Genomic DNA, 15,230 nt, shown 5'->3' on the forward strand with positions numbered 1-15,230 from the left:
TTCAAAAGCAAACTGCATTTTCTCTCAAGTGTTTACATGTAAAAGATCATAAGATGTATGTATTTCCTGGAGTTCCCAAATGATTAAATAAACTGGGATCTAACCTTCCAAAAATGGAGTCCAATGGCTTGTTTCCTGTGAGACCATGGACCGCTGGGGTTTTGAAACCTATGGAGCTCAGATTTTCAATCCAGTGCTGTGATGGATGAATCTGTGTGTCACCATTACTATGTGATGGTGTCCAGTTGTTTGGTCAAACAAGCGCTGACTTGATTGCTACTGTGCCGATGTTTTTTGAACTTAAATAATCAGTAAGTTGACTTCATTATTGGCTAATTACATCCACATTCACCATTAACTGAGGAGACTGCTCTCACAATGAGAGATGTATCATATAATCAATTGAAACCCTTAAAAGGAGAAGTGATGATTTCATCAATTCAGCCAGGCAGCTTTTCCTGGGAAGTTCATTGAAACCTTCATCGGACTTCTCAGCTGTGGCATTCCCTCCAGAATTTGGACTTGCACATTCCCACAGTCCTGTGAGCCAATTCCTGTTTTAAAATTTTTTATAATACATGCACACACACACACACACACACACTTATCCCATCCCATCAATTCTGTTTCCCTAGAAACAGAGAACCCTGGCTAATACAAGTGCCATGTATCATACAGAGGATTTATGTGAATCACATTAAATAAATAGAAACCATATTCAGTTACTTTTCTTATTTGGATAGTAAATTATTACTGCTGTTGTGTTGTGCATTCTTTCTTGATCTGAATTCAGATACTGGTATGATCTAAATTCAATAATTTATACATATCAGAATGCTTTAGTTTTCACAGTTTTTTCCTTTTTATACGTAAAATTATTTTAAAATATTCTTTATGAAAATGATTTAAAAGTTAAATCTAAAGCATAATAGGGGAACTGATATTGCTCAGTGGTTGATCACTGGCTTTCCACATATAAGGTGATGGGTTCAATCCCCAGCTCCAATACCTAAAAAGAAAAAAACCCACATATAATAAAAGTGTAATCTTTATGTCCACAAAAACTATAATTGTATTGCATTGACGTGGTCAAATATCACCAATTCAAAGGCAGAAATTGTCAGAATTGATGGTTTTTTAAATGACACATGATGAAAAAAAACTTATCAAATATAATGCTATAGGTAGGTTAAAAAATAAAAGTAAGAAAATGATACTATGTAAACCCTAATTTTAAAATGCTGGAGTAGTTCTATTGTTACCACAAATAATCTAACCAGAATAAATGAGGCATTACATGATAAAATGATGAATGAAGAAAAAGACATAATCTTAGATGAGAGCTGAAAACAGATATAGTAAAAACTTTTAGAATTAAAAGTAGAAATAAACAAATCCCCAATTAGAATAAGAGATTTCAAGACTCCTTTCTCAGTAATTGAGGGTAGAAAGAATATTGAGAATGATATAGAAAATATGAACAATGCCATCAATTAACTGTATTTAACTGGCATTGCTAGAACATTCAACCCAACAACAGCAGAAATCATATTCCTCCCCAGGATGGGAATTCAACACTTTTGGATTATTGTGTGGGTCTCCACTCAATAAGAAAACACCCTGTGGCAATTTGAGCACATTTATATTCAATAGAAACATGCCCCAAGTCTGCCCCTCCCCACACAAACCCCCACCACTGACACCCTGCACCAGTGATCCTCCCCTGAAAATGCTGCAACCATTCTGCAATCCAAAACCTCTCCAAAATCAAAGCTAAAAAATAAATAAATAAAATAGTTTTTTTGCCTCAGGTCTTTTTTTCTTAAAGATTTATTTATTTCTCTCCCCTCCCCCACCCCAGTTGTCTGTTCTGTGTCTATTTGCTACATCTTTGTTCGCTTCTGTTGTCAGCAGCACAGGAATCTGTGTTTCTTTTTGCTGTGTCATCTTGTGTCAGCTCTCTGTGTGGGCAGCACCATTCTTTGGTAGGCTGCACTTTCTTTCGCGCTGGGCGGCTTGCCTTATGGGGCGCACTCCTTGTGCATGGGGCTCCCGTGCATGGGGGACACCCCTGCGTGGCATTACACTCCTTGCACACATCAGCACTGTGCATGGGCCAGCTCCACACAGGTCAAGGAGGCCCGGGGTTTGAACTGTGGAAATCCCATGTGGTAGGTGGATGCCCTAACCACTGGGCCAAGTCTGCTTCCCATTTGGGTCTTTATCAACATAAAATCTGTTGTCTTTTATGTACAGTGACCATTTCTTCCATATGTTACCCCAGTGTCTTATTTTTTTCATTTCATTTTCAAATAAACTTTAGATTATAGGAAATTCTCATGGAAAATATAGTGATTCCCATATATGCAACCCCTCCCCATCACTTTTTCCCATATTAATATCTTACATGAGGTATATTTGTTACAATTGATGAACAAATATTGAAGCATTGTTACTAAATGTGGTGAAAGGTGTTTTTTTTTTGCACCATACCCTTTTATAGGTTTGAGAAAATGTATAATGGCCTGTATTTGTAATGGTAAGATCATGCAAAATAATTTCAATGCCTTAAAAGATGCCCTATGTGCCATCTCTTCTTCCGTTCTCAGAACCTATGGTAACCACTAAGTTTCACTTTGTGAAGAATAACATTCATAGATACATGCATTAATATTGAGGGCTTAACATATTGATCTGTTTTCTTTTATAAGGCACTGCCTCTGTTCTCCAGATATACTTGCCCCTCTTGAGAACATAGCAAGACGCCCAAGAATGGGGGATTTATTTTCCTACTTATTGTCTGGGTCTCCATCAACTTAGATAAATGCTATGACAAAACAAACACTTTCATATTCCACAGAAGCATGCCCCAGGTATGCCCTATCCTGTCACAGTCATGGACCCAAAGGGTATCGGGAATGAAAGATAAAGAGAGATTGGGATCAGGGGATCTGAGAGCATTGAAGCCTCAAGCTCATTAAACAAGTTTATTAATATCAGGGGCTTCTTTATATACTCCAAGCAATCATGAGAACCAGCAACTATTCTAGGTAACTATTCCCATTACCTCATTCTTGAAAACACAGTGCACAGTGGATAAGATAGTAACTAAAGCTCAAGATGTTCTATTATGTTATTGAAACAAATATACTCATAAATCTTGTTGCCCAGGTTACTCATACCATCAAGCCTGGGTTCTGCTGGAATGTTATGTTTCCCTGAGAGATTAGCCACCTGCATGTATATCTCTAGGGACAGTATGACCCAGTGGTCAGAAAGCAACTTGCTACTATGGAAACAACATGCCTTTGTTTCCCACATTTCCCCCTTTTTGTTTTAGTCAGGGTGGCTGTGCCTGTCTTAGGTTGCCCTCCTCTGAGTCTTACCCATCATTGACTACCAGCCAAGCACTCTGACCATGAGAAACTATATCAGATTTTTTGCAAGTACCAAATTATTAGCTTGTCCCATCGCATCAACATGGTGTAGTCTTCGGTATACCTCTTGTCCCAGGCAAGCAACAACAATGAGCAACAAGATTAACACACAAAGTTCTATCCCTAATGCTGATAAAAATTGTTGAGACTTCCACAAATTTACTGGATTAAACTTATTGAAATGAGAAATCAAATCATTAAAGATATCCTTATCATCAACTACATCAATCTGAATTATGAGACATTTCTAATATCTTTTTCTGTAATTCTTCTATTTCTAATGACATATTACCTTTATGACCTATCAAATGATTTTCAATCTTTTCCCAGTCAAACATAGAATTATTATAAGCAAGTGGAGTAATACAAAAGTTACTTTTATTCCAATCACATTTCAATCCCCTAAATAGATTTAAGTTATATACTTGATCTCTAAGATATAAAACCGCTGATTCTAAATCATAAACTCTACTTTTAATTCTCCATCAATATATTCTTGACTATGCCATAAGTCACTAGCATTCTTATGCCAATCATGCACATATTGTTGAGTCTGCACCATCTCATGCAAGGTCACTGTAGCTGTAGTAGCAGCTGCAATGACACCAGTCAGTCCTAATATGCCAGCTATTATCAGTCCCACAAATCTCTTCGAGCATTTCAGGATTTCTTGAGCCATATGGAACAGCAGTTGACTCTCAGGTGACAATTGCCAAATTTGGTTCAGTTGCACTGGGATCCATACTCCCCGCCGCCTTTAAGCCATTGTAATGAAATCTCCATTCTGTAAAATGTTCTCAGACAAACAAGTATGCAAAGCCCCACTTTTATAAAATAGAGCATTCTTGGTTATGGTTAATTTTCCAATGACAAACACATAAGGATTTCTTACACACGATTGAAAATGATGAATTTGATCTAAATGCAGATATTGACCATTCTATTATTCCTAATCCACTCTATAGTAGGAACTATTCCTAAAAAATCTTTCCACAAATTCTTCTGTTTATGTATAGATGTAATGTTACACTATGGAGATGGGATCCATTTCCCTTAATGTTTCCAAACACTATTATTTTTAGTAAAAATTATTTTTTCATCCAAATCAAGGGATTCATGAAAAGGATATTGCACATTACTAATTTGCTGTCTTTTACTATTTAGACCATACCAAATAAATCTGCCATTATATGGAGAGGGACTTCCCAGTGGGGCACTCTCCCACACTATTCCATAGGAATCATTGAAAATGACAGATTCTCTTCCTGTATGGCACTCTTGCAATCCTTTTTTATCCCTACTGTCTTTTTTTTTTTTTTTTAATTTTTTTATTTTTTATTGACTTTGTAATAATATTACATTAAAAATATATATGTGAGGTCCCATTCAACCCCACCCCCCCACCCCCGTCTCCCCCCCCCCCCACCAACACTCGTTCCCATCATCATGACACATCCATTGGATTTGGTAAGTACATCTTTGGGCACCTCTGCACCTCATATACATTGGTTCACATCATGGCCCATACTCTCCTCTATTCCATCATGTAGGCCCTGTGAGGATTTACAATGTCCGGTGATTACCTCTGAAGCACCATCCAGGGCAGCTCCATGTCCCGAAGACGCCTCCACCTCTCATCTCTTCCTGCCTTTCCCCATACCCTTTGTCCATTATGTCCACTTTTCCCAATCCAATGCCACCTCTTCTATGTGGACACTGGATTGGTTGTGTCCATTGCACCTTTATGTCAAGAGGAGGCTCAGATTCCACCTGGATGCTGGATGCAATCCTCCCATTTTCAGTTGTAATCACTCTAGGCTCCATGGTGTGGTGGTTGTCCTTCTTCACCTCCATCTTAGCTGAGTGTGGTAAGTCCAATAAATCAGATTGTAGGTGCTGGAGTCTGTTGAGGCTCAGGATCTGGCTATCACATTGTCAGTCCAGAGATTCAAATCCCCTAAATATATCTTAAACCCCAACATTAACTGCACCTCCAGCACATTAGCATGAAAGTCTTATGAAGGGAGATCCCATCTGAGTCCAGATTCATCACACATAAACACCATTTCCAAAGAGGGGCCATCTGCCCTGGTAGTTAACCCCATCGGCCATGACCATAACTCCCATGGGTCTCTTTAGCCCTCAAAGGAACCAATATCTGGGGGTTGTATCTGCTTTATCTGTCTCTCTGACTCTGCTCAGTTGTGCATGAGGGCAAACCTTCTGCCAGCCTCCAGACTCTTTTTTAGAAACTCGTAGCCATATAAACTCATTTCTCCTTTCCATTTCCCCCTTACTTTAGGTCAAACAGCATTTTAAAGTCATGGTATTTTATGTAGACATGGATATTCTGCTGATCCGCATTGAACCTTCCGTATAAGGTCATTTTCCAGTTGCATCATCAGTTGGTAGTTGATAGTGGTCCCTCGTTGCCAGGGAGGCTCATCCCCGGGTGTCATGTCGCACACTGGGGGGAAGGCATTGCATTTACATGCTGAGTTTGGCTTCGAGACTGGCCACATTTGAGTAACATGAAGGCTGACAGAAGGAAATTCCCAGGCACAAAGTTGCTCTAGGCCTTGTTATTATTTTGGGTTTATCAGCTCACAAGCATAGTCATTAGTATCAGGGGCTCACTGTTGAACCCTCACTCCCTCCCGGTCCCCACCACTGTACCTGGGAGACTGTCGCTGCTCCCCTAGGGACCACGACAGAGCACCACTGGCCAGGAACCCAGTACCCCCCCCCCCCGCTGTGGTTTTTAATTGTTGCCACTATGAGTATATCCAAACATTACCATGCACCCTGGACATATGTTCTGTACAGCTCCCTGTCAGTCATATATCATCTGTCATTGGTATCCCATACCAGTATCCCTCCATTGCCATTGTTGAAACACTCTGTGATCCAGAACTCCCCGAAATTTGAAGCCCAATATAATGTCATGGTCCCTTACTAGGGAATGGCATATAGCGATGAGTTTAAAGGATAGATAAAGAACTACTGTCTTTTTGCGGACAATCATAAGTAGAATTTTTGGTCATGATAAAATTGTAAGAGGGAAATAAAGTCACAATAGACTGAGTATTATTATTTTTTAATATAATCATGGTCTGATTTTTAACATACATACAGAAGGGATGGTTACCAATGCATAAGGGTTGATAATCAAATGGTAATATGAGATTATAGATTTTTTTGTCCTTCCTCATGGGGCTTAATTGGTAACTGATCATCAATTGGTCCAGGAAATATATGGGTCTTATTCAGATATATATGAAAGAATGGATCTTTCCAGGTTAACACTCTAAGTAATGGGGGGGGGGGGGTTAGGTATATAGGCCCAATAAATGTAATTACCTGCAGCTTCCTAATTACTTACGATCACCATTATCAGAAGTTGTAGGAGACCCCATCTCTTCATCTGATATGTAATCCTCTTCGCAGGTAGCCAAATTTGTTCTCCATTTTCTGAAATGACAAGAGCAAAGCCTCGCCCCCATACTTTGATCCTGCCTTTTTTCCATTAATTGCTTAAAATATCTTTCCAGAATATTGGTTGATCTTTATTCCTTACATCCACTGTAGATGTCTGACATTTTCTAAAGTGACATTCTGCAGGTGTCAATGAATTACAAACATTAAGAAAATTTAAAGTAAATAAAGCTTTTGCCAATTGATCTTTTGGTGTCATAATACCATTGTCGCCCCCTTTTTGTTTTAAAAGCATAATTTTTAGGGTATGATGGCTCCGTTCAATTATGCCTTGACCTGTAGGATTACAAGGAATACTAGTAACATGTTCTATAGCATACGTAGAACACAAAGAAGCAAAACACTTACTTATGTAAGAAGGACCATTATCAGTTTTAATTTTCAAGGGGCATCCCATTATAGCAAAAGCAGACCATAAATGGGAGGGAATATGATGAAAACGTTTACTATTTTGTGCAGTAGCCCACAAAAAATGAGAGTAAGTATCAATGCAAACATGGATATATCATAATTTACCAAACGACAGTATGTGAGTAACATCCGTCTGCCACTGTTCATTAGGAACCAGGTCTCTGGGATTAGCCCCAGCTTGAAAATGCACTGTAGTTAAGGGTCCACAGGTGGGACAGGTACGAATAATTTCTTGAGCTTGATGTTTTGTTAATTGAGGAAATTTATGTTTAAGTCCCTTAGTATTAATATGAGTTAATGCATGATATTTACTGGCATCTTGCAAACATCTTACTAATAAATCCACTCTCACATTTTGGGTAGCTAGAGGACCAGGAAGGAAGAATAAGCCTGGATATGAGTAATATATATGGGCTGATTTCTTTGCTGAATGAGGGCTTGAAGGTCAGCAAAAAGTTGAGACAATTCATCAGTAATAAAAATATGAGCTGTTTCAATAGGGCCTACAGTTAAACACACATATTCAGAGTCAGAGACAATATTCAAGGGCTCTTGAAATGGTTGTAAAACCTTAATGATGGCTGAAAGCTCTGTGCATTGAGCAGACGAATAAGGAGTCTGCCAAAACCGTTTTTTTTTTTTTTGAGAGGTAACGTATGCCGCTTTTCCATTACTACTACCATCAGTAAATATTGTACATGCATTTTTAATAGGAACAGTTTTCACAATTTTTGGTAAAATCCAAGAGGTTCTTTGTAAAAATGTTAACAGTTTGGAAAGTAGGATAATGATTCTCAATAATGCCTTGAAAATTACTAATAGCAACTTGCCATTGAGGATTAGTTATATATAAATGTTGAATTTCTTCATGAGAAAGATTGCAAATAATTCTATCTGGATCAGACCCCTTTAATTGTAACAACCTCACACGGCCTTTTGCTAGTTTGGAAATAATTTTTTGGAGATATGTTTGCAATCTCTTTTGTTTATTATTAGGTAGAAAAACCCGTTCCAATATACCTTTTAGCCAAAATAAAGCTGTAGGAGATTGAGGGGTTAAAAAAATAATTAAATCAGCTTACCTTCTGAAGAAAACAGAACAGCTGAAGCTGGAAAGATATGAGCCCTATGCCAGGCTCTGGCTGAGATTGGAAGAAGCTGAGCCCACAAGGCCTTAAGAAGAAAAAGGAAGGCTGAACCTTCACAGAGGTTGCCCACCATCTTGCTTCAACATGTGGCAAGAGAATTTGGTGAGGAAGTAACCCTGAGTTGGACTCTTTAGGGTCTTGTAACTGTAAGCTTCTACCCCAAATAAATACCCTTTATAAAAGCCAACCAATTTTTGATACTTTGCATTAGCACCATTTTGGCTGACTAATACAATTTCATACCCTTTCCCACATATTCATAATTGCCTTTTCCAACTGAGAGAAACCTGCTTCTCATTACACTTTATATATTTAGTCACTTTATCAAGCCTATAATATACAAATTTTTTTTCAGAATTTCTGACCTGTAACACTAAAATGCAGACCTCCTATATGGAGTTTATGTTTATTTTTTCTTTATCATGAAAAATAATCATACAAGGCATATTATTTAATTAATGCTGGATAACAAACCATCCCAAAATATAGCAATTTAAAACAATAGACTTATCAAAACTTCATCGTTTCTCTAGTGCAGGAAATCAGGGGGTTGGTTGGGCAGTTGTGGTTCCACATCTCATGAAGTCTCTGTCACGTTTGCTGAGTCTGCAGTAGTCTGCATGCTTGACTGGACTGGACGATGCACTTGAAGGTGACTTATCATGGCTGTTAATAGGAGGCCTCAGTTTCTCTACACATGAGCCTCTCCTCAGAACTACTTGAGTGTCTTATGGCATGGTGTCTGGTTTCCCTCAAAGCAAGTAATCCAAGAGCTCAAGGTGTAAGTTACAATGCCTTTAAAACCTAACCTTGGAAGTTTACATACAAATGTTTCCATTGTACTTGATTTGTCACAGAAGCTAACCTTTACGCAGTGAGGGATCTAGAACAAGGATCTTTGGAGGGGAACCTAGAGTGAAAAACACAAATCCAAAGTGTACATTCAAATGAGTGTTGGCCCATGGGCACATCTATGAAACTTCACTTACATAAAGATGCAAAATATCACCATCACTCCAGAATTACATATCTTCCCATTCCCAATCAATTCGATCTCCCCAAAACAATTGTTTTTATATGATGTTTTTAAACTGCTTAAGAATTTCATATGTATGGGAATATATAATATATACCCTCTGTGCAGTTCTTTTTGATCAACATATCATCTCTGAGAATCATGCATACTGTTGTATATATCAGTGATCCATTCCTTGATTAGAGTGGAACAATATTCCAATGTATGAATGTATTAAAATGTAGTTTTATGGACTCCTTTTGAGAGATATTTGACGTTTCTCCAGTTTTTAGCTATTATTAATAAATACACCAGAACCCTTCTAGTATAAGTTTTTGTATTCATATGCTTTAATTTCTTTAGAATAAATATGTACAAGTAGAAATATTGATAATAGTATACTTGTATGCTTCTCATAATAAGAAACTGTAAATATTTTTTCAAAAAGATAGTGTCATTTCATAATCTTAACAGCAAGATGTAGAAGTTCCATTTATTTCAGAAACTCAGCAACCTCGCTTATTTTATCTATAGTTTAGAAAGTCCGTGGTTGGAATGTAGGGGGTTGTATTGTCTATAAAGAACACCAGAAGATAATGGCTAATGGCATGGGGTATGGAGGCAGGTTGCCTGGGTTTATTTCAAATGTGCAATTTAGAATTCTGTGACTTAAGTGGTCTGAGGGGTTCTATTTACGATGATAGCAACTGCATGGAAATGTCTTTGAAAGCAAGGCTAAATGAGTTTTTTTTTTTTTCAGTAAAATTCTATTGAAGTATATCATTCATATATAAACATACATAAACAATAAGTGCATAGTAAAAGTTGTGAACTTACAAAACATGCATAACATCATACAGTGCTCCCATACATCACTCCACCACCAATACCTTGCATTGTGGTGAAACATTTGTTACAAACTATGAAAATCTGTGGGTTTTTTAATTCCTTTAAAAAGTTGCAGAAATGTTCAAAGAATTCTCAGTCACCCAAATTTACTTATTATTAATATTTTGCCTCGTTTGCTTTACCATTCTTTCTATATGTAGATACTCATTTTTTTTCCTGAACCATTTGAGAGTAAGTTGCAGACATCATGCCCTTTGCCACGAATTATTTCAGCATCTATTTCCCATGAACAAGGACAGTCTCTAACATAACCCAGTACAGAAATCAAAATCAGATATTTAACATTGATACTATACTATTATCTAACATAAAATCAAGCTTTGCTAATTGTCTCAAAATTGTCCCAAATGGCAATCTTCCCAGGATTCAACCCAGGATCACTCATGGTTTTAGTTGTCTTTTTACTCCTTTAATCTGTAACAGCCTCAGTTTTTCTGCTTTTCATGATAGATATTTTTGGAAGAGTACGGACTGTAATTCTGTAGCATGTTCCCTCACATTTAAATTACTTTTATACATCGTTGACAGGATGGTGATGCTTTGTCCCTCTCAGTGCATCACATCAAGAGGTGCGGGATGTCAAGTTCGTTCTATTATTGATAACGTTGTCTAATCGTTTAGGACGGTGACCTCAATGTTTCTCGACCATAGAATTACTATTTCCTCCCTTTAATTACCAAGTACTTTATGGCTATTTATGTAGAAAACTTCGAATGTCCTCTAAATTTTATGAGACAAAACGCCAATCTTGGATACCTATTTCTTGTTGAAGAGCTCTCGCAGCGTGCCTTTGGCAGTACCAACCTTTGTCAATAAAGTTTCGTGAAAGTGAACTTCCCGGATGGGCTGGGACGGCCGTGCCGCAAGGCATTACGGGAATTGTAGTCTTCCTGGGTGCTCCCAGCTAAGCTCCGCCGAGAAAGAGCCAGAAGCCGACAAGGGAGGGCGAAGAGGGAGACGGCGACGGCGCTCCGGGACGCGGAGGGTCATGGGTCTCGTAGTTCGCGCGCGCTCCTGCCATGTGCCTCCGCGCCTGCGCAGGAGGCCTGGACTACCGTACCCGACAGGCCGCGCGCGGCGATGGGGGAAGCTGGCCTGGGCCCCGGGCAAATCAAATCCAAGGAAAGGAACTGCCGGCTTTCAAATTCCTCCTCCTCCGCCATCCTGCGCCGCGGTGCGGGGAGCAGGTGGTGTCTGCGACGTGAGTGACGAGCAGCGCCGGCAGAGCGGACAGACGAGCAGGCCGGGCATCGAGACCGCTGGGCCCAGAGGCGGCGACCCTGACCTGACTTGACCCGGACCCTGACCTAAATGAGTCTTGATAGAATTCAGTCCTACTCAGTTTTATATTATTTAGTATGACCTTGTGTTTAAGCCACTGATATTTTGGTATAGTGGTGGTTATAACCATAACCAACATTTGGTCTCTAGTCTGGTAGAGCCCATGATTTATTGGTGAAGCAGAAACGTACAGTAAAAATATGGCGTACCAAATTTTACAAAGCATGTCAGGGTGATTTGCTGAGTAAAGAAATTCACTAGTTTCAGGAACTTTAACTCAAATCTAGGAAGGATGAGAGAACCTTGCATTTTTTTGCCGAAATATACTTTTTCTTATTTTAAAGATACTTAGATTGCATGAATGTTACATAAAAAATATACGTGATTCCCACATGCCCCGCGCCCACATCTCCCACACGTTCCCACATCAACAACATCCCTCATTAGTGTGGCACATTCATTGCAATTGATGAACACGTCTTGGAGCTTTGCCAGTGAGCCTGGATCACAGTTTCCATTGTAGTTTACAGTCCCTCCTACCCAATACTGTAGGCTATGACAAGATAGAGAATGGCATGTATTTGTCTTTACAATGCCGTTCAGGACAATTAATAAATCGCCCAAATATCTTAAGGCCAAAAAGCACACAAGGAAGTGTATTAAGGGGAGATGGGATTGTGGGGATGAGCTGTATGATAATCCCATGAGAGGGATATGCGTAGTTTCCCACAAGACCAAGAGGAGACAATTTCCTGGGTAGCTAATCCTCACACCTCATAGCTTTCAGGGTCCTGGATGGGGAATAGCTGTTATCTTGGACCTCGGGAATGGCCTTCATGGGAATGCTTCTGAACTGTGCTCTAGGGAGAGTTGGTGGGATTTATTTCTGGCACCTTGGTGATGGTGAGGCCATTAGTATTTTCCTCACTGAAATGTCCAGGGTAGAAATAGGGCCTCATGGGCTTGGTGAAGTTGCTTTTGAAGATGTAGAGAATGATACAGTCAGTCATATTGTAGAAAAAGATCAACCCTTCTTCATACTTCAAAAAAATTCCCACAGTCAAGAGGGGTTCTGGGACATTAAGTGTATAGTGGGGGGTAGAAAGAGACTGGTGTACACCCTTCTTCAGAAAAATGGTCCAGAAACCATTCTCTGGGCAAGCAGAGAAATAGTGCACTTTCCGGTGAACAGAGTCCCTACACAGTCCTACTGTCCACCTGCTGTTCCCTGCTACTTGGACCTCCCAATAATGACTACCACCACAGAAGTGGCTCTGACCTAGCACAGCCAAGAGAGTATCAAGTCGCTCAGGAATGTCAGGCATGTCTTGCTTTTCCGGAACAGTAATGACATATTTTTCATCAGCTGACACAGAAAGGTAAGGATGAGCAGTGGCTTTATCCAGTTTTATGTCTTCTGAAGGAGAAGGAAGTAGAAGAAAAAAGAAGGAATTAGTTTTAGCTTTTCAGATAAAACCTTTCAACATCTCGGTGAAGGATTAGCACAAGGATGATAAAAAATAACACAGCATATGAAGATCCTTTTCTACAGAGAAAAATAAAAAATAAGTATCATCTATACACCATTGTCCATGATGCCAATTAGACTGTAAATTTGAAGTTTTTACTTCGGGGAAAATATCTGCAAATCCTTTCATATCTGAAAGTGACTGATGAGATAATTATTCTGGTGGGGATGATATCATAATCTTCAAATGTATCTCAAGGGATGCAGCTGTTATTCAGGAAATATGCCACTCGTACAGCCTTCTGAAATGACTGCAACAGTATTCTAAATCACAGAATACTGTCTCAATATTTTATTTAGGAATATTCTGCCTAGAATTTTAGCATGGAAAAAGGGAAGAGCACAACAGAGAAACAATGCCCTATGCAAACATGGAGGTTGAAGCACATCCAGAGTGTCCAGAAAGCAGCAAGTGCCCAGTTCTGTGGGAGTAGAATAAGGCTGGTGGAGAGGAAGTAGAGGTGGTCAGAAGGACAAGGGTGGGGAGGGTGCAGCAGTGTTTAGAACCATGAGTTTTCAGGATTTGGGCTCCTTTCTGAATGAAAATGAGAGAAATAGTGAGCTCAGATTGGCGAGAATGAGTATCCACAAATATTTGGTAAGGTTTTTCTATAAGAATATAGAAATGCCTTAGCAGTAGCATAGAGATAAAAGATTAAGAGAGGCTTTTCTTCTTTCTGATTTTGATAGGAGAAATAACAGCAAATTAGCATGATGTTTGGAGGATCTGAGAGATAAGAAAAATAAAACTGAGGAGCAAGAATATGGGGTAAGAAACAGAAACCATATTCTATGCCTTTTTTATGTTTTTGGCTTTGGAGAATCTTTTTTTTCTTTTTCTTTTTTAGTTAAAGTTAATAGATCACAAGGAATGTTACATTAAAAAACATAAAAAAGAAACAAAAACATAAGATGTTCCCATATAACCCACTCTCCACCCCCCACCACATCATTTTCGTAAATTGTATTTTTTTGAAGATATATACATCACACGAAAAAGTTACACTAAAAAATATAAGCGGTTCCTGTATATCCCCCCCCCCCCCCAAACCACTCCTCCCACACCAACAACCTCCCTCGTCATTGCGGGACACTCATCGCACTTGGTGAACACATTTTGGGGCACTGCTGCCCTACACAGATAATAGTTTACCCTGCAGTTTGCACTCTCCCTCAGCCCATTCATTGGGCTATGGAAGGATATATAAAGTCCTGGGGAATCGTTGTGGCTGTGTTTTTGCTGGATTTAACATACAGTGAAGATGTTTCTAAATGATCTACCACCTGCATTTCCCAATAAGTTGATGCCATTATATCTGTGTTTTACATAGCTAGTATATTTTTAAAAGTAGAGATTTCTAAAACAAAATCCCTCCAATTTAGTGACTTGGATCTTATTTCTCATTAAATCCATTTACCAGAATCAAATTATTTTTTGCATTTGAAATAGTCTTATAAATCACTTGGAGTGCCCAATATCCTGATTGTTTTACAATAAAATTACAGAGAGGTTAAATGTCAAATAAAAATCATTCTTAATCATATATTATTCATTTTGTATTTACCTGCAAATCTTCGAACTTTATTCAGACCTATAAGTAGAAGAAAACCTTCAAGATTAGCTGTATTACTGGGCAATGACTGTTGTAGGTGTATTTGCTATCAATTGTGAGAATTTGATTTCACTTACCCTCTTCTCCCAGGAATGGTCTTTGGTCTAAAACCAATCACAAAGGACATAAGTGTTCTGAGAGAACACAGGCTATATTTCCAATTCAATGTAGCATAGGAAAGAAATACAGAACTTACCAAGTGCTTTATTGATTTTGTCTAAAAATACAAATAAAAAGGGATAAATATTAATTTCTCAAATTTCAGGGGATTTGGTTCTAGGCTTTGCACCTATCTTACTGTAAGATATCAGTGACCATCTGGGGCATATTACTGGAATTTGAGATCCAAAACTGAAATTTCAACTCATTCTAGACATCTACATGGGACATCAC

This window comes from Dasypus novemcinctus, chromosome 19 (genome assembly GCF_030445035.2).
Source record: "Dasypus novemcinctus isolate mDasNov1 chromosome 19, mDasNov1.1.hap2, whole genome shotgun sequence".
Classification (NCBI taxonomy): domain Eukaryota; kingdom Metazoa; phylum Chordata; class Mammalia; order Cingulata; family Dasypodidae; genus Dasypus; species Dasypus novemcinctus.